Source organism: Petromyzon marinus, chromosome 22 (genome assembly GCF_048934315.1).
Source record: "Petromyzon marinus isolate PM22_M1 ecotype Great Lakes invasive population chromosome 22, UKy_Petmar_22M1.pri1.0, whole genome shotgun sequence".
Taxonomy (NCBI): Eukaryota; Metazoa; Chordata; class Hyperoartia; order Petromyzontiformes; family Petromyzontidae; genus Petromyzon; species Petromyzon marinus.
Genome location: NC_133688.1, coordinates 17,573,686 through 17,599,943, shown reverse-complemented (window position 1 = coordinate 17,599,943; position 26,258 = coordinate 17,573,686).

Here is a 26,258-nt window from a genome sequence, read left to right as displayed (position 1 = left end):
AACCACAGTACTTGCAGTCAAATGCAAACAAGTATTGTGGTTAATGTAAACATGATTCCTTGCAAAAGGTGTCAGTTTTCTTGTCAGAAAAAAAGGGGAAAAACCATATTAGTATATTTTGGTACTGGCAAAAGAGGCCTCATGAAACTGCATTTTTGTGTTTAGTTTTAGTGTCCTTCCCCCGCACCTCCGATTAGCACGGTTGGATCCATACGGTACGAAAGAAGTTCAACATACGTACATGCACACGTACTTGACTTGCAATCCAGAGGTCGGCAGTTCGATTCGATCTCTCGGCGCGACAGTAAACCACAGTGGTGCACGTTTATTAAATCCCACAGCCCAAACTCTGTCTACCCGTCAGCATAAATGGGTAACACCACAGTCAGTCGACCGGAAGGTCACATGTGGTGGGATTGATTGTGGATACTCCCACCTCATCCGTGATGTCTGGCCGGCATGGAAGAGTAGGCCAAAACACCCTCTAGACACGAGTGGCTTTATGCATAACCCATCAGTGGAGGGCCTTCTGCCAGCGGTGGTACGAGCAATCTCTTTCAGCGCTGCAAATGCACCTTAAAATATGCAATAAATGGCAATATGTAGCCTCACCTTGGCCATTTTCAGTTGTTAATCATTGAATTTGTTGCCAAGCTGTGTGCAGGTGGGTGAGCGCCCCCTTTCATGAGCCAAATCATTGTTTATAAATGAGATATTAGCCTCGGTATTAGCCTCCGTGGAAAAGAAAAGAGACTAAATGAACAGTACAGTATCTTTATTTGTTGTTGTTGTTCACCTTATTTGGACCAGCTGCTCACGAGACCTGCAAGTCAAGGAGACAGACTCCGGCGCGTCCATGCAGAACGAACGCAATGCACTCATCCACATTGCGTGGCTGGCATTCACATTAGCCAGAGAGGTGAATGCTTTGTCAGATGCGTACTGACATCTGCAGATAATGTGAATAATGGTCAGATTAGTTCCTCGTGAAATAAATGCATCGAACAGAGATGACCTTTTTTTTTCATTTATTTTGTTTTTGGCGTGACAGTTTAGTTCCCCCAACCCCCCTTCTAATGCTAATGCGGTGCATTTACTAGCTCAGTGGTACAGCCATCGTGAACGCTGACAATCTTTAAATGTCATCTGCTAGTGCTGCATCAAGGCTACAAACGAAAGCGCCACTAATGTACCCAATATCTCGTTGAGTTCCCGGGAAGCCGAGGAGGGTTAAAGCCTGCTCGGTACTTGGATCGGTGATGGACCAGGGCTTGCAAAGTGTTGTGGGCATGGAACCGAGAGGTGTCCCGGAGATAGCAGTGCTGAGTCGCGACCCCCCTCGTGTATGGTGAAGAGGTTTTTTTATTTATTATTACACGCTTTTTATTAACTCACTCCGTTGTTGTATCCTCAAATCTTGTAACTCAATTTTAACCCACTTCCCAATGTGCTATCGACTGCAAACTTGGTATACTTATGTCATACTGATGACAATACTATATTATATCATTAAAAATTAATGTTTAACATTATTTTTTGTATGTTATGCTTCGGCGTGGGTCTAATTGTCCACGCTCAACTGACTTTGGCTGTAATTGGCCATGGTCCCTTACGTTATGGCAAGCATCAGGGCCACTTTCTGGAGTCGTGGAGTTCTGCCATTACTAGTACATTTCATTAAAGCGTGTTTTTAAAAAAAGTTGTTTTTATATTATTTCTTTTTATCCGGGGTTCTCCAGTTCCTTGCCACATGAAGCCAACCACCGATGAAACCGAATTGGCTAAAACACCCCAAAGCAGGTCCCTCGTTAAATAGTGATGAGTCTCAGCGAGGCTTTTCTTACGGTAAATCATTGGCATTGTTGTTATATTCAGACAGCACTGAGCCAGGAATTTAGCTTAAGCTGAAGAGCACCATTCGCAGCATTGACAACACGAGTGTATAAACAGCTATTTATAGACTGTCGATAGGAATACTGCCTTGGTATCATGGTTAGCACCCCGGACTTGTAATCCAGAAGGTCGACGATTCAATACCCGTGCACGGCAGTCTAAACAATGGTGCAAGTTTCTTGAAAACGCTCCACCTCTGTTCATCCAGAAGTATAAATTGATATACTACAGTGACTCGACCGGCATCGTGGGGTAAAGTGTTGCTACTTCTTCCTCTTCCAAGACGTCTGGTGGGCATTGAGTAGTCGACATTGAAGAGTGGACATTGAAGAGGAGGACAAAATACTCTAAAAGAGCTCCTTCTAGTGGTGTCCCTTTCACCAGCGCTGATGTCAGCAAGTAATTGCAGCGTTGCAACTTCACTTTATCGTCTTTGATTCTTTCGGTAATCACAACAAAACTCGAGTGCAAAATGCAAATTGTTTTTTAACCGTGCGAGTAATGTGTTGTTTTGTGGTGTGTGTGTGTCTGTCAATGTACTCTAGTGCCTGTGCTAAATGTAAGATAAACAAATAAGAAGAGTCATTGCACTTTCAACTGAAGGACAACGTTCATTTTTCTTTCCCACTTGCCCATCCTGGCACTTGACCCCACCATCCCAGAGGTACTAGCTCAATATCCTGACACGGTCAATTAGAGCTACGAGTCATCCCCCACCCCTGCTACCCCCACCCCATCCCTTCATTCGTCCACGGTGTTTTTTTTTTATTGACGTGGAGCCACAACTCTAATGCCACGGCCATAACCATCCTCAGAGAACTCACCGGGCAAGGTTACACGCTTTCTAGTGGGAAATAGGATTGAATGGGTTTGTGGTGCTGCTGTTAAAAGGTATAGGTGTTTTCGAGCAGTGGAGCAATCTCAAAACTATATTGAACCAACCTTTAGAAGTTACATTTGCCATATTTTCACTGTCAGTCTTTACTATCTCTTTACGACCCAACCTGACCCCATGGTGATTTTGAAAACCCCTCATCTCAGACACCCGCGGGCCAGTAAAATGTACCGAAATGCCACGTGACCTCTGCTTGCATGCGAGCCTTGATCGTCTCTAAATTTCACCAATTGTCAGCCTTGCACCGTACATTAAAGCAAATATCCGCAGACCTCCATTCTGCCTCTCCAAATATATTTTTAAAAAATACTTTGCTTAGTCCATCAGCGTTTTGGCTTTCCACCCAGACATTTGTAAGCAGTATTTATTTAAGCAAACAACAACCACCCTGGAATAATTTAACCTTCTGGGTTTCATCAGTGGAGTCAGGCCTGCTACATTACAGACCCAAAACAAATATGCCCAGGCACCATCCCTTCTAGCGGGCACGTCCTGCCAAAGCCCACGATAGTTTTCTTAACATGCGTATGTTCTTTGACCCATGTCATCCTCTGTCTGTCTTCGCGGTGTATTTCCGAGCCTTCACCTCCTCATTCTTATTCGTGCACGATTCAACTTCGTGTTCCAGTTTCGTTTGTTCCGTTGGTATGTTGCTATTCGTTGTCAAGTTCGGATTTGTAAAAGTACTGCACTCTCAATGAAATTAGCGCAATCATCTAAGATGTCATAAACCAAGGCATAAATAAATGCATACAACCAACGAAGGTCTGTTCTTGTATAATGCGGCAGTTGCGTTCCCGAAGAACACCGCGTTATGGAAAAATCGTGTTATAATAGAAAACATAATCTCGGGTAAAGCACAGTCCGCGATAACACGTGAGATGCGTATGCAGGCTGAACGACGACTGAGGCACGTGGGTAGCATCTAGAAGCATCCAGCAGCATCCCGCCTTGTGTGATGCTACGCCTACTACTTCTCACGCGACATAGTTCTGTTCACTCATTCACGTTATATGCGAGTGGCATCCACGTTATAAAAACAAAAATTCCCCTAATACATTAATCGCGTTATATCCAATTTGCGTTATGAAAACACCCGTTATCGGACAACAGACAAAAAATATATTGAAAAACGTGTAAAAGCTGGACTGGCTGCACGAAATAAAATAACATCATACATATTAGAAGGGAGGTGAGACAAGGAAATACGTTTGCGCAAAAGTAGTTGACAGCGACACTCAATGGAGAATGGAGAAATAAAGGCATAAAACAATTGGAGTAAATATTAACCATTCCAAATTTGTAGATGGCATAGTCATTACAAAAACCAGCGGGACGAAGCTGCAGGCTATGATTGAAGGTCTGAATAAAGAAGGCTGCAAAACTGTGCTCAGGGTAATTGCGAGTGCAATAAGTTCGCTAAACAAGTGGATATATCGACTGCGGGGGACGCATATAGACTATACGTCAGAGTATGCATACCCAAGGGTGGACTGGGATCAAAGTGATGAATTATGATTAACATTGCTGGGGCAGTTTTAGTCATTACAATCTGGCACATGAGCGCGTTGCCTGCAATGCATTGTGGGGAGGTGCTGCGGGAGTACGTTCGTGAGAAATCGTTATTTTAGATTTTTGTTCCACTCCTCGTTACGTTTGCCATTTGTATACACCACAATAGTCATCGTTGGTGACGGCGCAGTGGTCGTCAAGACTTTGATTGCGAACAAAAACATTACAAAGTCAATTCACGTCAATGCATCGGTACGTTTTAAAACCCTTAATGTCGTCCCGGGCGCAACTCATTGTCGAGTCTATGTTATTTCCCAACCGCTAAAGACGGTTGGGAAATAATCTCAAACTCTCTCAAGCTTGCTTGAAGGGGATTTTTTTTTAGGGGGGAGGGGGGGGGACACATGTTCCAACTAATGATTGCACAGCAACATCTTTGTTGCTGAAACTTTTCATTCCCCCCCTCTCTCGCCCATTCATACATCGTCGCTACCCTGTAACCTAGTCATTTGCACATCAAAACACACCCCACACTCTCATACAAACACCTCGGATAAAGCCCTACTTTCCCGGCAGAGCGCGACTGTCATTAAACCACACCACTTGCCGTATTACGAGGCCGTTGACCGGACGGGCCAAGTTGCAACATCCTGAACCCAGGACGACGGGAGTCCGGCACATGCTCCGTTTATCTCAATTAGGTTTGCTCCGAGGCATCCGCGGAATCGCTCTACCCCAGGTGATCCGGCGGGGCCCCCCGGTGGGAACGTTTGGATGCAAATCCACGGCATGGCAAGAGACAGGCCGCCTCGAAATGGGCCCATTTATGCAGTGCCCTCGCGGCTCGGTGTTGGGGAGAAGGGAGAGACAATCAGAGCTTTATGCAAATGGGATAAACAGCGCTGTAGGAATTCCACAAACTCACAAGTGTTCGGGGCTGAAACACTTTGCATAATGGCCAATTTTGCACGCAATAAAGAATGCAAGGCCCCTTAATATTCCAATTGCATGGTATTCGGTGTGTGGTTCCATATACTGGGTGTTTTTTTTTACATATCCTTGAGTGCTTAGTGCTGTTTGGTATGCAACAGCTACTGGAAATATCCCTACCATTCCAACGCCACATGGGTAGAATTTTTAAATAATACACTAAGTGAAAATCCCATCAATTTGTGCATTAAGTCATTCATCCATGCATTCATGTAACTAGTAATTATTTAATGCTATGATTAATGTATGTATAGTGGTGCACTTGCTTTGAACTGATAACCAGTTCATAAATTAATAAACTCAGGCACGGGTTTGGGAAAATGTACTCGCCATTAGAATCTATATCTATATGATTTTACGAATATTGTTGCAATCGCCCTCTTGTTAAGAGAAAGGTAACCTTCAATAGCTCTGAACACCAATTAGCCAACATCTGCCATTTGTATACTTAAAAGGAGAGCTATTGATATCACACGGTGCACTTAAGCAAATACATTGTAAACATTGAACACAATTACATCCTTCTCTATTAAACACACATTTAATTGCGCTATTACTGCATTAGCATGTAATTAAAAAGCAACTGCATTTAAGGAGGATTTATGTAAAATAATTTATGTATTTTAAGGGGAGTGGAACAGCAGTGGTAAGCTCGCACGTGCTTTGAGACATGGCGACTTGATATATTTTTTTAAAAATTTTTAGCGGTGAGTGATGTCGGAACCTGTCCTGGACCCCCCACCTTTTGAAAACGGCATTTGGTGAAGTATGGCCAAAAACTCCACATGTCCGACACAGTTTGGGGAGGCCTTCATCCAACAGTGGGCTGACAATGGACAGTAAAATATCGTTGATATTATATTTATTTTAAAGTTCGAGGTGCAGCCTTGCAATTACTTATTCACGCCACTGCTGGCACGGTTGGCTACGCACGGTGCGAAAGAAGTTCAACATACAAACAAGGGCGTTTACCGGCAGGAGCTCCAAAGAGCCCGTATCGAGGGTATTTGCCCTGCTCTTCCATACAGGCTAGACATCTTGGAAGAGATTGGAGTTGCCCAGCCTTTACCCCATCATATGCCACCTGCCGATCGACGGAGTCGTACTGATTTGTAATTACTGCTTGGTGGACAGAGGCGGAGGGGATTCAAGGAACGTGACCATTTAATTTTTTTTATCACCGGGAGATTGAAATCAGACTGGCAACTTCGGGATTGCAATCCCTGCGTGCCGCCGTGACAAGAACTTCATCACTCCATTTATGAGGACAACCAACGCAACGTCATTAATATTCTTCCACTGATAAAATAAATAAATGGCAACATCCATCATCACGATTTACAGGATGATGTCCGTATATTCGTGCATTTCATCTTCTTTTGCACCGTACATAGCCAACCGTGCTCATCGCAGTATGAACAATGTAGACGCAGCCAGTTTTATTTTTGTCATCGTCAAATGGGTTTAATCGGGGCAAATAAGGGTAAAAAAAAATCACGAAGAGAGCTGATTCAGTTGTGTCATAAACAGGCGCCTGCTGGCTTATCGGAAGGCGACAGAGCGAGATCCGGTGACGCTGGTGCCTGTGTTTCCGCAGGCGCTGTCTCAGCGTGGGAGGAAATGGCCACGCTGTGACACAAGAAAGTCATCATCCTGAGAAATCAAAACGGAGGAAACTGCAGACCCCAAGCACTCCACACTAGCACTGTGGCACAAACTCCGCTTTTAGATTCTTCAAATGAACGTGGGAATAATGTAAAGAGGATTTTTTTTAGGCGGGGGGGGGGGGTTCTGCGTGTTTCGCTACTCTCCTGTCTCCTGCCGAGCTTTAAAGAACGTACATCCGATTGTGTGCCGCCCACGTCAAATTGCAGTTATGTCACCCTTTCGTAATATTTTTTCAGAACTGATTTAATTTTATTTGGTGGTATTTACCTTTCTCTGATTTGGATGGGTCCTTATTTTACCAAGGGGACTCTAAACTGTATCTGTGAAAGCAGAAGATGAAGGTATATGATACACAGTAAATAAATATATATTGTGGCCCCTTTTTTGTCCCTTTCAAACCTTCGTATTTTAAATGTGGGAGACTGTTTTATATTCTTTAAAATTGAACGCTTTTTTTCCCCTCTGAATTGGAAAGAAATGTGTTTTTCTTTTCTGCCAGAAAACCACCCTCAATCTGTCAGCTAAAATACATATTTTATCTTTGCATGAATTATTTTTATTGTGAAAACAGCAACCCAAGCAGATTTACTTTGGATAACTAATATATATGCAACATGCGTGCAAAATAACGTTTGTTATGGTAGCCACAATAATTAAGATACAACTGTGTATTTAAAATAAATTTTACACAATTATTGGTTGGTGCCCGTGTGACTTTTGTAAGCATTTTCATACCAAACAAATGTTTGACTACCATCTGCGCACAATTTATATATCGTACATGCACAAGGCCCTATACACATATATCAGGTAATGCATGCTCTTCATAAAACTGTGTATATGTATGCTGTACATACATATGCAGAAGTATAAAATATTATCTCATTCTCGGCTTCAAGTGCTGAAACCTAGAATGAGGAACGGGTTTGGCAGATGCAATACTTTTGTTCCTGACACCATCACACTCAACTCTTAAATCTCAAGGGCATCTCCTGCTGCCCCGTGGAGTGAATTTCCAACCTGTAAATGCCCAACATTTTTCAAAACAAAGGCAAAGATTCGCCGTGTAGCCTACACGGGCTGTTGGAGCAAGTGCAGCTCACGAGCACGTCTTTGAGGCTTGGCACGGTGCACAATTGGGGTGGTGCAGCGAGCCTCGTGCCAAGCCGCCTTTGTCTCTCCAGTGCTGATGTTTATATACTGCAGCAGGTACTTACGTATGGCTGAGTCGACCTCGGGTAGGCCCAAAGCCAGTTGAGATATTTGCCACTGATGTTGGCCGTGAGCGGGAATCAATTTCAGATCGCAGTGCCCTTGCCACTATAAAGACAAAAATTCACCCCATGGTTTTCACAGACTGTTGGGGCAAGTGCTGTTAATCTTCTTCTTTCGCATGGCTGTCAGTGAGCTCACCGCTACCAAAATACAAAAGACAAAGATTCTCGATTTGAAGCTTTCGTGACTGCAGGAATCCATACTCTTTGGTTCTTTCGGTAAAGTCACGATATTAGAAATAAAATAAAACAAATCACGACGTTTCGGGCGCAACACAAGCGCCCGTCATCAGATGGGACAACCACAGCAAGAAAACATTGCTGAAGTGGGCGAGAGAGCTGCCGTGGCAAGAGGTTATATCGGTAAGAAAGGAGGGAGAGAGACGGGGGGGGTAGGGGGAGGGGGGCGCTGTGTGAGCGCTAGGGGGAAAGAGGACGTGAAGCCGGGGGCTGGAAGTAGGAGGCTGGGAAAGCTGGGGATGCGGGGGGAATTTAACTTGGAAAAATAGGCTAGTACTCGGCATATGTGATGGAAACAACCATAAACAGTTAAGGTTTTACCTGGTTAATAACATCCTACCAATGATTGCTCAATTTGTATCCATCTTCTCGGTTGAAGTTATGTCTATGTTGATATATCTGGACGGCTTCATGAACACACCTTTGATAGTACACCCGAAGGTTTGCAGAGTACCTTGGGCTCGGAAAAAAACAATGCATGTCAAAAATGTTATAAATTGATTTGCATTTTAATGAGGGAAATAAGTATTTAACCCCCTCTCAATCAGAAAGATTTCTGGCTCCCGGGTGTCTTTTATACAGGTAACGAGCTGAGATTAGGAGCACACTCTTAAATGGAGTGCTCCTAATCTCAGCTTGTTACCTGTATAAAAGACACCTGTCCACAGAAGAAATCAATCAATCAGATTCTAAACTCTCCACCATGGCCAAGACCAAAGAGATCTCCAAGGATGTCAGGGACAAGATTGTAGACCTAAACAAGGCTGGAATGGGCTACAAGACCATTGCCAAGCAGCTTGGTGAGAAAATGACAACAGTTGGTGCAATTATTCGCAAATGGAAGAAACACAAAATAACTGTCAATCTCTCTCGGCCTGGGGCTCCATGCAAGATCTCACCTCGTGGAGTTGCAATGATCATGAGAACGGTGAGGAATCATCCCAGAACTACACGGGAGGATCTTTTCAATGATCTCAAGGCAGCTGAGACCATAATCTCCAAGAAAACAATTGGCAACACACTATGCCGTGAAGGACTGAAATCCTGCAGCACCCGCAAGGTCCCCCTGCTCAAGAAAGCACATATACATGCCCGTCTGAAGTTTGCTAATGAACATCTGAATGATTCAGAGGACAACTGGGTGAAAGTGTTGTGATCAGATGAGACCAAAATGGAGCTCTTTGGCATCAACTCAACTCGCCGTGTTTGGAGGAGAAGGAATGCTGCCTATGACCCCAAGAACACCATCCCCACCGTCAAACACGGAGGTGGAAACATTATGCTTTGGGGGTGTTTTTCTGCTAAGGGGACAGGACAACTTCACCGCATCAAAGGGACGATGGACGGGGCCATGTACCATCAAATCTTGGGTGAGAACCTCCTTCCCTCAGCCAGGACATTGTGCAAACCTGGTGGCCAACTACAAGAATCGTCTGACCTCTGTGATTGCCAACAACGGGTTTGCCACCAAGTACTAAGTCATATTTTGCAGAGGGATCAAATACTTATTTCCCTCATTGAAATGCAAATCAATTTATAACATTTTTGATATGCATTTTTCTGGATTTTTTTGATGTTATTCTGTCTCTTACTGTTCAAATAAACCTACCATTAAAATTATAGACTGATCATTTCTTTGTCAGTGGGCAAACGTACAAAATCAGCAGGGGATCAAATACTTTTTTCCATCACTGTAACTGCTACCGCAGGTATAAGTCAGTTTGTAAACTCAAGGATATTGCATGTCAGGAATGACATCCTGCACAGATGAGATTAGATCACGGATTTTGTGTACTGTATTGAATCGGACCTGGATTTTGTGTTTGTTTAAGATTTTGGAAATATTTTTGGTAACACCTGCAATGTATGGTAACGTGATGGTTTGATCTGCTTCTCAGGGGGTTGTTTCTCCATGGTTGTAAAAACAGCTTTGTGAATAATGTGGTCCGAGTACCCATTCATCTTGAGGGCCTGATCTACGTGTTCCAGTTCACTGTCTAGGTGGTGTTGGTCGGAAATGCAGTGGGCCCTATGGTGTAGTGTTTTGATGAGTGGATTCTTCTGTGCCGGATGGTGGTGGGAATCAGGTTTCAGATAGGAATCTGTGTGGGTGGCTATCCTGTAGTTGCCCCACCTTATGACGGACGCTTGTGTTGCGCTCGAAACGTCGTGATTTGTTTCATTTTATTTTATTTCTAACTACGTGACTTTACTGAAATAACCAAAGAGTACAAAGATTATCCATATAGCCTTAATATACTGCTGGGACAAGTGCTGTTAGCGACCACCTCTGAAGGCCAGCATGGAACACGAGGGTGTGGATGGACAGCACCACGCCCGGCCGCCTTTGTCTCTCCAGTGGCGATGTTTACACACCGCACCAGGTACTTCATTGAAGCTGAGACGACTTAGGGGAGGCCCAGGACCGGTTCAGATAAGCATCACCGGCGTTGGTCGTGAACAGGAATCGAACTCGGGCTGCTGGGTTCGTAGCGCAGCACGCTAAGAACTCGGACACATACATACATGCAACCAATCCAATGCATTGCAAATGTACACCGTAGAACCACATTTACTGGGTGGATACCATTCGGGCACAAGTGATGCGAACCTTGTTGGACCCTTTAGGAACTTATTTTGTAACAAGTAGTGGCAATGCTGATGTGGCAACAGCAACCACCCCCTCCCCCCCCCTATTGGTGGTGAAGGTGAAACACAACAGAGATCAGAGCAGCAAATTATCAGATGTTTCACGTAGAACAACATTGTGGACCGAGAAGACAAAATTAACGTTTTCAATCAAATGACAGTATATATTTTTTTTTGCAGAGCAGCATGTTCCACACAACATGTATAACTACCGATTCTCTTAAGCGCACGATGCAAGCATGGAACCGTGCGTGTTAACAAGCGGTCGTTTTCCGTTTTGTCTTCTTTGACGTGTACGCAATTGTTCGCCGTTAACCCTGCAGACACGAGAGGCGCTGCATTCGCCGTGATGGTGAACAACGAGAATGGATCCTTGCACTGAGTCACAACTCGGAATCGTGAGAATTCATCAAATCGCAAAGCGGGTGGTGAGTGAGGAGCTAATTCGTCCACGGCTACCCTGAACACAATTTCTTTTTTCAAAAGGTCTCAGGACTCTGTTATGCCTCTTTTATTTTGCATGCAGGACATAGTGGCAGTATATGAAACATTGTGATGAACATTATTCGAACATCTTTTCACCATTTCGGTGCCTTCCACTGTCATTAAAATTCATAAAAGCTGAAACCTTGTGTCCCCTTTTCCATACGAATGGTAATATATCCACCGCAACGTCCTGCTGAGTCCAAATGTACCTCCTGGTTTCTTATTCTTAAATAATAATAATAATAATATATTTTAAAACCCCCCCATAAATTTCGTGCCACATAGTACACTTAATTAACAGTACCTGACAGATTAGCTCCACTGTCTGCCGCCCACTCTCCAGAAAACAGCCGCGTGCCTCCTCGCCGTCCTGTCATCGCTAAGTTGTCGGTGGCTGATTGATTTGGTCTGGGAAGACAAATGGGGCCGTGTAGTCAAGTAAGGTTTCATCGCAGAGGGTTAATTACACTCGCCAGCCAAACTTGCCCCGGGTCCGGGTGCTGTTGGCTGGCGTCATTTAGAAACGGCCATCCCCATGCTGCCGTTTCGGGTTGCCAACGGTTCGCGAAACTGAACCTGCAATCCGGAGGCCCGCTACGGCATTTGAAACGATAGCGCAGGTTTCTTTAAGAATAACAAAAATCCGCAAACCGCCAGCCTCTGTTCGCCCGGCAGTATAAATTACCAAAAACCACGGGTTGTTAGTCGTTCTGCAGGTGGCATGTGGTGGGGTAAATTGAGGGTAACTATCCACCTCGTCCAAGGCGTCCGGCCAGCGTGGAAGAGAAGGCTGAAATACCCCCCAAGAGGCGCTCTACAGGGCTTCCCCTAGTAGAGGCGATATCGCCAGCGGTGGTATGAGTGGAGCAAGGCAGGGCTGCACCCTGTACCTTTGACATTGCATAGACGTTTCGCGTTCTGGCATTCTGGAGCGGATCGAGGCACGTTTTATCAGCCAGGTTGGGGAGCACGGCGAAAGCCCGTGACTGCTATAGTCGTAGAGGTCAAAGTGACTCTAGCCACCCATTGTATACATTTAATTTGAATTGCGCTGGGCGTGTGACTGGCGTCAGTTCCGCACACCCCTGAAATATGACCTACATCACCTGAGAGGTCACCCACTCGGAGTGTTCGAGGACAGGGTTTTCTGACATCGTTAAATATTTGAATGATAATAATCAACATGGAGACTGGACAGGGAAGCGATGGTTTCCTAAATGGCTCTTGGTGCAGGTGAAATTAAACAGCAAATTAGCCAAATTTAAAAGTTTATGCGTCCAAGGTTAAATCAATTGCGTACCGCGTATGCTCACACATTAGCATAGTAATATATGCGAATACCCCCACATTGCTGTTTCTATCGCTGTATCAAAGCCTGTCACTCACTGTTCCTCATTCACTCTCCAATCTCACAATCAGACAAACAGGAGCACCACGGTTCATTGGCCTTTTGGGATTATCCAAGAAGGAGAAGGGGGGGGGGGGGATTTAATTTTATTATTGCTTTTCTTCTCGTATAAAAATGTTAAGGACATTTTTTTTATTGAGACATGTGGTTACCATGGAGCGCAATGATCTTCGGCAGTGTGGACCCGGTGAATAAATTGAAGGATAATTTCTAGTTTCCAAGGTCACACCAAGTTACCTGGCAAATCGCCGACAAACAAAAATCAAAGATCCCCCGTATAGCCTTAACAGACTGTAGGGGCAAGTGCTGTTTTAGCGAGCACCTAAGAAGGCTGGAACGGTACACGAAGGGGTGGGTGGCCAGCACCACGCAAGACCAATGTTTTTATCCACCGCACCAGGTACTCATTTGAGGACAGAGTCGACCTAGAGGAGGCCCAGGACCGGTTCAGATAATCGTAACTGGTGTTGGCCGTGAGCGGGAATCGAACCCGGGTCGCCAGGTTCATAGCGCAGCGCGCTAACCGCTACACTACCGCTCCCCACACACACACACACCGCACGTAATCCACAACGCACTTGACATTATCATTGAGTCATTATCATCGTCAGCGATTGTCTATCCACTGCTGGATGAAGGCCCTCCCCACGACGCTGCCGTTTTGTCGCGACTCCGCGGTGTCACATTCGTGCCTGCGCACCAGCCGATTTCATCGCTCCTTCTCCATCTCCATCGTCACCCTCTTGGACGTGTTCTCTCCTGTGGCTGCCCATGTGTCCTGGCCAAGACCATCGAGTTTTCTCTCTATATATATACGTATATGTATAAGACAAAGATCGCCCGTATAGCCTCAACAGACTGTTGGGGAAAGTGCTGTTAGCGAGTAACCACTATGAAGGCCCGCACGGTACGCATGTTAGTGGGTGGCCAGCATCACGCGCGACCGCCATTGTCTCTCTGGTGGCAATGTTAACACACCTCCCCAGGTACTCATTTGAGGCTGAGTCGACTTAGGGGAGGCTCAGGACCAGTCCAGATAATTATCACCGATGTTGGCCGTGAGCGGGAATCGAACTCGGGTCTCACTCATATATGTATATACTGTTTTTAAGCTCATTCAGTATTCATGAAGTATCTACGTACATAGTATCACATGCATTGCATTTTATTATGTTATGCCAGTGCAATTACGAAACGTGATAAAATAACCACGCTTTGCAAGGGGACAGCACTCAAAGCTCTGAACGGTTGGATTCCATACAAATGCGATATTTCCATCAACTGAAGCCTTGATAGCCGCGTGGTATTTTGGAACTATCACAAACCTGTGTGATCCACCAACCCCCGCCTTCAAAGTGCCGGACCACAGGGACGCAACCACCATGCCTGGCTCAGGAATAAAGACGTAAATAAATAAACAAACAACAATGCCTTTTTTTTCCCCTCCTATTTGAATTGTAAATACCAGTGGCTTTCTTGCCACTGATCCCAAATACCTGTAGGGATCAAAGCGAAGCCACGTGGCTTTGTTCGTAACCAACAAAACTCCCTTGAATCTTAAAGCTTCTCGGCCTGGTAACCTCTAACCGAGCTGGGCATGCTGCAACTTAACCTTGGAAATAAAAATGTATTTTTAAAAAATCCACACAAAGTCCTAGCAGCGGCCCGCCCCCCCCCCACCCCCGCACCCCCGGGGAGTTTCGTACTGACTGAACGCTATCTTTCACGGAATCATACTCTCCCTCCCCTCCCCGACTGCGTGGGAGGTCCTTGAATTCATTACGCGTAAACTCCTCCGCGGCACCACGGAGGTGCCGTCTTCAACATCGTCCCCTCCAGTGTCGACGGCCGTCCACGCTTGCGGTTATTCCTCACGGTCTCAGCCGGCCGGCCGGCGGCGGCGGTGGCGGCATCCGCACGATGCAGCCTTTGCGGTTGCCTTCCTGGCCCTGTTTCCGCCTCCCCCCCCCCCCGCCGCTGCCTCCCTGCGCCGCTTTGCGCAGAGCGCCCCCAGAGTGGTTTGACTTGAGTGGCTCTCCACAAAACCCGGCGCCTGTCTTTACGAAGCAGCTCGCCGCTGTCGTTGCGAGGGACCCTGCAGAAACATAAACGTGCAGTCGTGACGTGCAATGCAGAGCGAAATCCAAAGCGTGGGATTTTTTTTGTCAGTAAAAGCGTCGTGTTTTTTATACAGTGAGGGGAAAACAGAATTTGATCCCCTGCTGATTTTGTACGTTTGCCCACTGACAAAGAAATGGTCAGTCTATCATATTAATGGTAGGTTTATTTGAACAGTGAGAGACAGAATAACAACAAAATCCAGAAAAACGCATGTCAAAAATGTTATAAATTGATTTGCATTTTAATGAGGGAAATAAGTATTTGACCCCCTCTCAATCAGAAAGATTTCTGGCTCCCAGGTGTCTTTTATACAGGTAACGAGCTGAGATTAGGAGCACACTCTTAAAGGGAAAGTTCCTAATCTCAGCTTGTTACCTGTATAAAAGACACCTGTCCACAGAAGGCATCAATCAATCAGATTCCAAACTCTCCACCATGGCCAAGATCAAAGAGCTCTCCAAGGATGTCAGGGACAAGATTGTAGACCTACACAAGGCTGGAATGGGCTACAAAACCATTGCCAAGCAGCTTGGTGAGAAGGTGACAACAGTTGGTGCGATTATTCGCAAATGGAAGAAACATAAAAGAACTGTCAATCTCGCTCGGCCTGGGGCTCCATGCAAGATCTCACCTCGTGGAGTTGCAATGATCATGAGAACGGTGAGGAATCAGCCCAGAACTACACGGGAGGATCTTGTCAATGATCTCAAGGCAGCTGGGACCATAGTCACCAAGAAAACAATTGGTAACACACTACGCCGTGAAGAACTGAAATCCTGCAGCGCCCGCAAGGTCCCCCTGCTCAAGAAAGCACATATACATGCCCGTCTGAAGTTTGTCAATGAACATCTGAATGATTCAGAGGACAACTGGGTGAACGTGTTGTGGTCAGATGAGACCAAAATGGAGCTCTTTGGCATCAATTCAACTCGCCGTGTTTGGAGGAGGAGGAATGCTTCCTATGACCCCAAGAACACCATCCCCACCGTCAAACATGGAGGTGGAAAAATTATGCTTTGGGGGTGTTTTTCTGCTAAGGGGACAGGACAACTTCCCCGCATCAAAGGGACGATGGACGGGGCCATGTACCGTCAAATCTTGGGTGAGAACCTCCTTCCCTCAGCCAGGGCATTGCATATGGGTCGTGGATGTGTATTCCAGCATAACAATAACCCAAAACACACGGCCAAGGCAACAAAGGAGTGGCTCAAGAAGAAGCACATTAAGATCCTGGAGTGGCGTAGCCAGTCTCCAGACCTTAATCCCATAGAAAATCTGTGGAGGGAGCTGATGGTTCGAGTTGCCAAATGTCAGCCTCGAAACCTTAATGACTTGGAGAAGATCTGCAAAGAGGAGTGGGACAAAATCCCTCCTGAGATGTGTGAAAACCTGGTGGCCAACTACAAGAAACGTCTGACCTCTGTGATTGCCAACAAGGATTTTGCCACCAAGTACTAAGTCATGTTTTGCAGAGGGGTCAAATACTTATTTCCCTCATTAAAATGCAAATCAATTTATAATAGTTTTGGCATGTGTTTTTCTGGATTTTTACTCTTTGGTTCTATTCGGTAAAGTCACGTAGGTAAAAAAATAACTTTACCGAAAGTGACTTTACCGAATAGAACCAAAGAGTATGGATCCTTGCAGTCACGAAAGCTTTAAATATAGAATTTCTGGATTTTTTTGTTGTTATTCTGTCTCTCACTGTTCAAATAAACCTACCATTAAAATTATAGACTGATCATTTCTTTGTCAGTGGGCTAACGTACAAATTCAGCAGGGGATCAAATACTTTCTTCCCCTCACTGTGTATATAAAGATGCTACGGTAACAAAAAAAAATGTGCAGCCCTGCAATTTCTCGTTTATGTAAAACTTCTGGCGGAACAGCCTTCACTAGAGGAAGCTCCAGTGAGCCCCTGTAGACACTGAGAGGGTATTTGGCCTACTCATCCGCTTTAGGAAGACGTCTAAAAAGTGGTGAGATTAACCCACACTTTGCCCGACCACACACGATCTTGCCGTGGTGAACCCATTTAGGCCGCTGGTTCAACAGAGGTGATGGGGGTGGTGGTGGGGCTATAAGAAACTTGCACCATTGTTTCACCCTCCATCCTGGGAGATCGAATCCAACTGGTGACCCCTGAATCACAAGTTCAGAGTGATTACCATTAAAACGCAATGGCGGGCGTATGTTGTAGTCCAAGGAAAATGAATATCCAGGGCAGTGGAAACATGTTCCACAAATTTCAGTTGCCTCAGTAGCAAGCGCATGAACTGCATGCTTGTAAATATGTTTTTCCAGGCGAGGAACTCTGGCCACAACGTGGAATTCTCTGTCTGCCTCATCAGCCAAGAGGAGCTATAACTACTTAGTCGCAGAAAGCTTCGTAAATGTTGAAAGCACTGAGTAAGTCTGCATCAATGAATGGATGCAATGTTTTCCCCCAGTGCTGTTTTCATATTTTCACATTGTGTTTTTTCAGTTATGGTGACTTTCTAACATTTATTTGGTTGGTGATTGTCGAGAAGTAAATCCTAAAAAAAAGATTTTACATAGGCAGATTTTTTTTATGTTCCTGGAAAGGGGGCCGTCCATAAATGACGTCACGCGATTTTGGACAATTTTTGACCCCCCCACCTCGTCACACGGCGTCACAAAAAGTCAGACCCCACCTCAAATATGACGTCACAAAGCTCTGCCCCCCCCCCCCCATTGTCATTGTAGTGCGTATTTAATGTGGCGCTGCACTCTGATGTTGTAGGAGAAAACATTTATTAAAACGTTTATTTAACTATGTAGAATGCGTTGTCTATATTTATTAAAGTCGCGCATTTATGCGTGACGTCACATTTCTCAACCCCCCCCCTCCCCTCGTCACACATCGTCACAAATGTCTGACCCCCCCCCAGGTGCGTGACGTCATTTATTGACGGCCCCATAGTTTATGGTGGCTCAGCAGTAGAGCTCGCCTTGCCATAGGAAGGTTAAGAGTTCAAATTCTGGTTGGTGGTTGACTCGGTCCATAATTCCCATGGGGTCGATAAAATATATATACCACTTTCTGAGGATGTCAACAGTGGATGCCCTAGGGATAAACCCGCCTCTGCCATAAGACTGTGGAATTTACACGAATGCATCGACCCTGACCTGACGCCTGCTATATATTTGGAGTGTGCATGTCTCTCTCCTCCGGTTTTCCTTCCACATTTATAAACATGCGTTTATACTATTTGGGCTGCGATAAATGTCCACATGACAAGCCACTTCGTTGAGCTATCATTTGTGATATAGCCAAGTCGCTTCTCAAAACGAGCTATATAGATTAGTACTAAAATAAAAATAAAGTTTAGTTATATACATCTCTGCTCCATATCCTCGATCTGTTTGTTGGCTGACACTGCATCATTATTCTTGGTCATCTGCAATAATCCTTCATAATCATGTGTCCTGCCAATGCCCACTCTCCATTCTTGAAAATTTGAATTCACATATATAGAAGAAGGTGCTCACAAATACAAAACATTATACACTTTAAATATGAAGTATTACATTTTTACTTGCCATGCACAATATTTTTTTTACATAAATATGAATAAAATACATTTGGACTATTATTATTATTGTTATCATATTTACATGAGTAGAAAATTATAAGTAACAAAGGTTCACAAACAAAATCAGAGTGGATACATGTATTAACTTCTTTATTTAGATACGTAACAAATACAACATTGTATGGTACTGTGCAGATAACTGCACACGAGGCTCACTTATAAGACAGAGCTGCCCAGTTTGAGTTATTCAGTCAAGACTATGCCTTGGGAAGCGCATGGTATGTCTTAAACAATTAATATGGAAATTATTTTATACTGGCCCAAGGCAATAAGGAATTCTATGCTATCCAATCATTAGTTCCTCACAGGACTGAATTTTAATGCTCATTTTAGGACAGAACATGTGTAATTTTCAAATGTATACTGTATGTCCATGGCTTTACAAACCCCCATGGTGCAGTTAAAAGAATGTGTTACGGTTCTTCTTTACAATTGCAATTGAGAATTTGTGCACAGCTGATGCTCACTCATGATAGTTGGTATGCAGACATTATTTACTACATGGGGAAAATTATTAAAATAGAGCTTTGCAATTCCCGTTTAATTTCTTCACAATGAGACAACGTGATTGCTATGATAATAAAACAATCAATTGGAAGCCATTAAATAATTTTAAAAAATGTGCTCATCCCTCATTCAGCTCGTGTGACTGCAAAATTGAAATTAAAAAAAGGTCGTGAAAAGATGATCTGCTTTTCGACTAAGAATTTGGAAATTTAAAGAAGCTTGTGCTTTTATCCATCGTCTTTGAAAACTTTGACCTGTAAAAAATTATAATTACAATGCCTTCAATGGGCTAAATTGTGTTGAGCACAGGGTTCTGGTTATACCAAGCAATGCGCCGCTTTTATTCAACGTATTGACAAAAGGATTTGTTGACAGCCCAGACGTAAACTAAACCTTCCATTGAACCGCAACGAACATTAGTAGCGTGGCAACAGCTCACCTAGGAAATAAATGCATCGCTTATTGTCCAAAGCCACAATTCTCAAATCCTAGTCTTTCAATCCACACCAAGGCCCCATTCTTGAATGTGTTGTCTGATTACCTATTCAAATGTAAATTAGCAACACATGTATTGATTGGTAAGTGCAATGGTGTGACCTATGATAGGGTTATTAGAATACTGTTTAAGAACCAATGGTCTGTAATTATGTATACGTTTGTAGTGACGTTATTGAGTCACTACGGCGTTTAGCGCCAACTACTCATACAAGAGTGGAACTGTGCGTGTTAGAGCCTCTCTCTGACACCAGAGTATGTATGGCATAGAAGGGGGCCCTAGGGGACCTGGTTCTGATGATTGTCAGAGAGGGGGCAGTTAAGGACGTGACAGTCTGGGTGAACCCAAGAGGGCACGTGACCAAGACAGTGTAGCGAGGGGGGGGGGCAAAGATGGCGAGAGGGACACGTGATGTATGGCCTAGAACCTTCTGGTAGGATCCAGAAGGGAGCGTGGCCGAGGGTGGAGCCAGGCCACGCTCGAGGGCATAAAAGTTAGGTACCGAGAGCCGATCAGGGCTGTCTTCTGGAATCAACCCGCCGTGCTACGACTCTTCGGTCTTCGGTCGTCACGTTCGGCATCGTGGGTCAGGCAGTGTGTTACTGACCTGACCTGGTTGTGTAGGTACCCCATTGTGGTCTAGTTCCCGTGGTAGCTACCACCTATGTCATTTTCCCGTACGTTTGTGTAGTTACCCTGTTGGGGTGTTAGAGTAAACATGTTGCCTCCAAAGTCAAGTGTGTCTTCGTGGAACCCACTACACATTTCTAACAGTGCCTTTTTGAATAAATAAAAATGTTGAGCGATACCGTAATATCCTTGAATTTTATAAATATTGCTCGCGTGCTTCATTGTAAATTTACACACGTAAATAACACAAACTGAACACATTCGTCCATAGCACTGCTGTGAAAAGAGGAAAAATATAAACTGAATATATATAATTGTAAACGTTTGGGCAATGGAACTTTTGTCTATGTGGTAAGGGCCCTTTGTCTGAAACATTGCCTATTAGAAGGGCCATTGGCCACGTTGCAGCCTATTGTATTATTTTCCTGTTCGGGACGTGGTTTTGATGGATGTGTCGAGTTTTCACTATTTTTAGCTTGTGCACCGCTCCCAACGCGGTATCACAACAAATGCTTTGTTATATATACAAATATGTTAGAGCGGTGCCCACTTAATCATCGTCCGTTTATGATCTCAAAATAATTATTTATACTGAAAGTGCCCCACTAGATTTGATCAAAATGTATTTCGCCGAGTTGTGGTCGCGTGCACTCGTGAGCATTCCAGAAGCACGTTTTATATATATATAAATAAACAGGTCAGGCCTACGATTTCACATTCAATTCGCAATTACTAGATTAATATCATTTATTGCAAAGCGTATTTGTTCGTAGGAATTCGTGTGGAAATTAAACTCGAGAAAATCCAATTACCCCTAGTGTCTGAATTTTGTGGATCGGCATTTGTGTCCACACTCAGGGCGCGTCTTCTGGGGGGGCAACGATGAGGAGCACATAGGTGACCCACCATGGTAAATGGTTTGCTTTAGCAGCTCTCCTCTCCTTGCGGAATGTTTGCCGAAGAGAGGCGCGCAGCTAATCCGTCGTCAGTGGCTGTTGGCTGCGTGGATAAGAGCTGTCACGTTGCTCCTACTTGGCACCCATGGCTGTTAGCGCTGTGCAAACACATCGAATGTCAGGGGCACTTTTTTTGTTGCGGATTTTTTTTGTTCTTTGTGTGAGCGCTGATGTGTGTGTGTGTGTGCGTGCGCATGTGTGCCTCTGTGCGCCTGCGTAGGCCTGTGCGTGCCTGCGTGTGTCTGTGTGGGTTGAGGTTAGGGTAGTGTAGTGGTCAGCACACTGCGCTACGAACCCAGCGAACCAACTTCGATTTATGCTCACGATCAACACACATGATGAACATCTGAATCGGTCCTGGGCCTCCCGTAGGTCGTCTCAGCGTCAAATCAGTGCCTAGGGCAATGTGTAAATATCATGACTAAGAGGTGGTGCTGGCCACCCACCCCCTCGTGTGCCGAGCCCTCCTTCATAGGTGTCCGCTAACAGCACTTGCCCTGAAGGTATGTTAAGGCGAGACGGCGGTTCGTAGTCTTGTGCCTACGTACGCCTGTGTGAGCCTGTGTGGCCGGACGCGCTCGGCAAGACACGCGGGCCCAGTTGCTGGCAGTGTTGTGAAAAGCAGCGGGAAGGGCAGCCTGTGTGACATTTTAAAACAAGTGATTAACTGCCATGGGATAAACTTGTCCTATCATTAAGAGGGAGCGTGGTTTACGCTCGGAATCAACGTCGTACGAGCGTTGCGTTGGGAAGAGCCTTGACGCCCCCCCCCCCTTCCACACTCCGCTGTTTGTTTGAGAGACGCTTGCTCTTTAAATTACACGTGCGAAGTGACTTATACGCCACTGGAAGGGCTTGTTCGGCTGCTTTATGACTGTTTTTATTTCCTTGTAATTGGATAATTCTGAGCAGAGAAAATAGCATTGTAAATCATGGCTAGTGCTGGAAGGAGCCTCGACTTGGATATCCGATACAACCAAAAAAAAGGGAAACTATGCATGACTTTGTTGGTTTCTATTTATCATTTTTATTCACCAGAAAATCAGTTCGTATTATACCTGCTTTCACACCGTGAATAACGCCCGCTATGCTGAATGCTAAAATTGTGCATTTGCTCGGGAGTGCTCTGTGCTTTTTCTAATTTTATTAGTATTGATATTATCATCCATAAATTCAATTTGCCTGCCTTCGTTCCCCACGTTTGTTGTGGACGCCCTCATTTAAATGCATCACACAGCCAGAGGCTTTTTTTTTTGCTTGACCATGCTTTGAACACTGCCGCTCAACGCACAGCGATGCCCTCACCCACGGCGTGTCGATTCAAAAGCCTTTTTAGAATGCACTGACTGCCCCGTGAGTGTGATGAATGGTATGGCGCTCAGACTTTGGCAGCTAGGTGACGCTTTGGACTTATGAGTATGCCGAGATGCTCAGCAGGTGTGAACTGTGCATTAACTGTGCCGCAGGCTGCTTTGACCATGGGCGATCTGCCGATGGGAAAATATAAAAAAATACACATGTCGTGAGCCCCGTGTTATTTTCACACAGAGTCCAAAAGTCAAAGTGATCTCCCGCTCTAATAAGCTCAGCTTCAGTGTAAGCCAGTGGTGGAAATTCCTCATTCCTATTGTGGTGACGGGTCTATCCATAGGACATCCACTATTGAATATCCCACTACGTTGGTTACTCGTTTGATCGACCCCAGAGGGAAATATGGGATGAGTCGACCCCCAAAGCATGACTTGAAGTCGCGACCTTCAGATTGCCGAGCCGTCCGCTCTACCGCTGAGCCACTTGGCCGGATTTGTACATGCCATAACAATACACGGATATCACCCCACCTCAACAGTTAAAGCTTCATCCACACTGTATATATAATCAACCATTATTTACTGCAGGGAAACCAAACCGTATCGGCTCCATAGCCGCCGGTGCTGTGTAACCATAATCTATCTTACTCATATATGCCCGTTGATTTTATCACTCCATATATAGCATATATAGAGAGATGGTCCTATATATGATTATGGCCGAACTGATGAAATAAACAGGAGCACCAAAACAGAACAGAGTGTTCGTAAAAAAAACAAATGTGTCAAGTAAAACAAAATTCCACTGTGCCTGGAGGATAAAGTCCTCGATTGAGCCATCCACTGAATGTGGCCCAAGGATATGGACAGTCACAATTCAAATATGTCACGAGCTAAAAACCATTGGACCTTCGAGCCAATATATTTATGAAGAAGTTGGTCAGCTAGGTAATCACACTCGTCATAATTGTGATTTCTAGCCCATTGTCAATCCACTACTGGATGAAGGCCTCTCCACACTGTGCCAGTGCTGCTGGGTTGTTTGACCATACTTCACCATGCTGGTCAGTACAAATTTGGTGAAAGAGGAACGCGCCCAGGACTGGTTCAGATATCACTCACCACCGACGTTAGCCATTGCCAATGTTCAGAATACAAAAGCTTTAATCAGAAAATGTATTTATACTGGAGGAGTCCAATGAGCGATAAGATACTTTTCACAGGCCACTGCTATTTGGTTAAATTCATTAACCTGGTAAAAAAGGTCTACTGAGATGAAAGTTACTTTTACAAAGGTGACCTTGGGTCAACAATTGAGTATAGAAAACATTATATATGGATAAAGGGACAGCTTTGCAACCAATAACTAAAATTAAAATGTTTTTTTCTTTAATTGGACAAAAATGTATGCATATCATGAATCCAATATATGCATAGTAGTAACAGTATTAATACAATCAAATAGCCTTTGTCAGGATAAATAATATTGATTTGAAGCTTTCGTGACTGCAGAAATCCATACTCTTTGGTTCTTTCAGTAAAGTCACGTAGGTAGAAAAAAATATTGAAAAATATAGATATTTTATTTTTATTTTATTTTTCTACCCTCACAGACTTTACTGAAAGAACCAAACAGTAAGGAAAGAAACAGCAGAACAATATAATCATAGAGAGAGTAATACATCTTCTTTGGTTCTTTCGGTAAAGTCACGTAGAATGAGAATAAAATAATAAATTGATAAAATAAAATAACACAATAATATTTTCACGACGTTTCGGCCACAACACAAGCGGCCTTCATCAGGTGAAGGGACGAGACTGTCTGGTAGACAGTCTGGTAGACAGTCTCGTCCCTTCACCTGATGAAGGCCGCTTGTGTTGTGGCCGAAACGTCGTGAGAATATTATTGTGTTATTTTATTTTATCAATTTATTATTTTATTCTCATTCTACGTGACTTTACCGAAAGAACCAAAGAAGATGAATCATTGCAGTCACGAAAGCTTTAAATCGAAAAGAGAGTAATACAATTAAGACAATCGTGGAAGAGATATTTGTCCAAATTTCTCTGGATCATGGGCAGTTACTTCAGCACTTAGAGGCACTCGTCCAACAGTAGTCTGATAATGTATGACGATACAGCTTATGAGATTAAACAAAAACGTTCGTATTCCTCCGTTGGCAATGGTACCAGAAGCACAACAATCAAAACAACGTAACACCTCCGCCAATAGCACTGCTCAAAAACAGGAAAACCAATATATTGAACTATTTGCTGTGAAGAAGGACCATTGCCTAAAATGTCGCAAACTATGTTCATTTTATTTTCTTTCTTTCATGGCTGTGGTATTGACACACGTGTTGAGTTCATCTCGTGAGATAGAGTGAAGTGTGACATCAAGAGAGAGGGAGATCATTCAAATGGGCTGTGATCTGCAATTTGTAGACAAAATGGTAAAAGTTAATCGTTACTAATTTGATTCACCTTAAAAAAGATCATAGACCCAGTGTCGTGTGCGGATCTAGACATTCTCCAGAATGGACCTTCCATCTGCAACTGTGAGTGAAATGGCCCAACACGCTAAAAGCCAGCGCCATCCCGCATTTGATTATGGCTTGTCGAATCACTTAAATCCATCCGCAAGCTGTAATCCTCTTAAAACGTCAGCTTTCTTGATTGCATACTATATACACATTGCATATATTTACTGTGCCAAATCATCCCTTATACACCTGGAGTGGAAAATATGCACGCACCTTTTATTTCTCATTTCATCTTTACAAGCTTGGTAAGAAACTAATTTGCATAGCGTATTTGAAAAAGTATATATTTGATTTGTTCCAGTGAGAATTCGGATTATAACTAGCAGCTTTAGTCAAACAATAGCTTTCATAGCATGCATTTTAGAAAAACGTAGAAACTATGAACTCCATCCCCCCTCCCACCTCATCCCCAACCTCCATTCTCTTATTTACATAGTGGTTTGCAATTGACTTCGAATGCAGAGGTGTTATTTTGTTGTTTCTCTTCAACGTGACTTTACCGAAAAAACTAAGAATATGAATTACTGCAGTCACGAAAGCTTTAAATCAAAATTCAGTAGGACCTTGTTGAGATTATTTCAAGAGCACTGCCATTACACGATCGGAAAGATGCATTGCACACGGGAGCTGGTTCGTTTAGCAATAACAATGACACAAAATGCTCCACTCGTGCAGAGAGTGCCACTGAATATTTTACAAAGCCCGTGCTTATATTTCTTCTATACTCTTTGGTTCTTTCGGTAAAGTCACGTAGGTATAAAATAAAATAAATCACGACGTTTCGATCGCAACACAAGCGGTCGTCTTTTATTTAGTGATATGAGAAGCCATGAGTATAATAATATTATTACGCAGCCTATTCGCACGCAAGAATTATGCTATGACAACAAAAACTACGTGGATACAAAATATGTTAAGTCAAAGGTCAACAGTACTAGTCATGTAATAACATGAACATCTATTTACAGCCATTTATCAATTCACTGCTGGATAAAGTCCTCCCCAATCCGTGGCAGTTATGGGGGTTGTTTGACCATACTTTACCACTCTGGTCAGTGAGCGC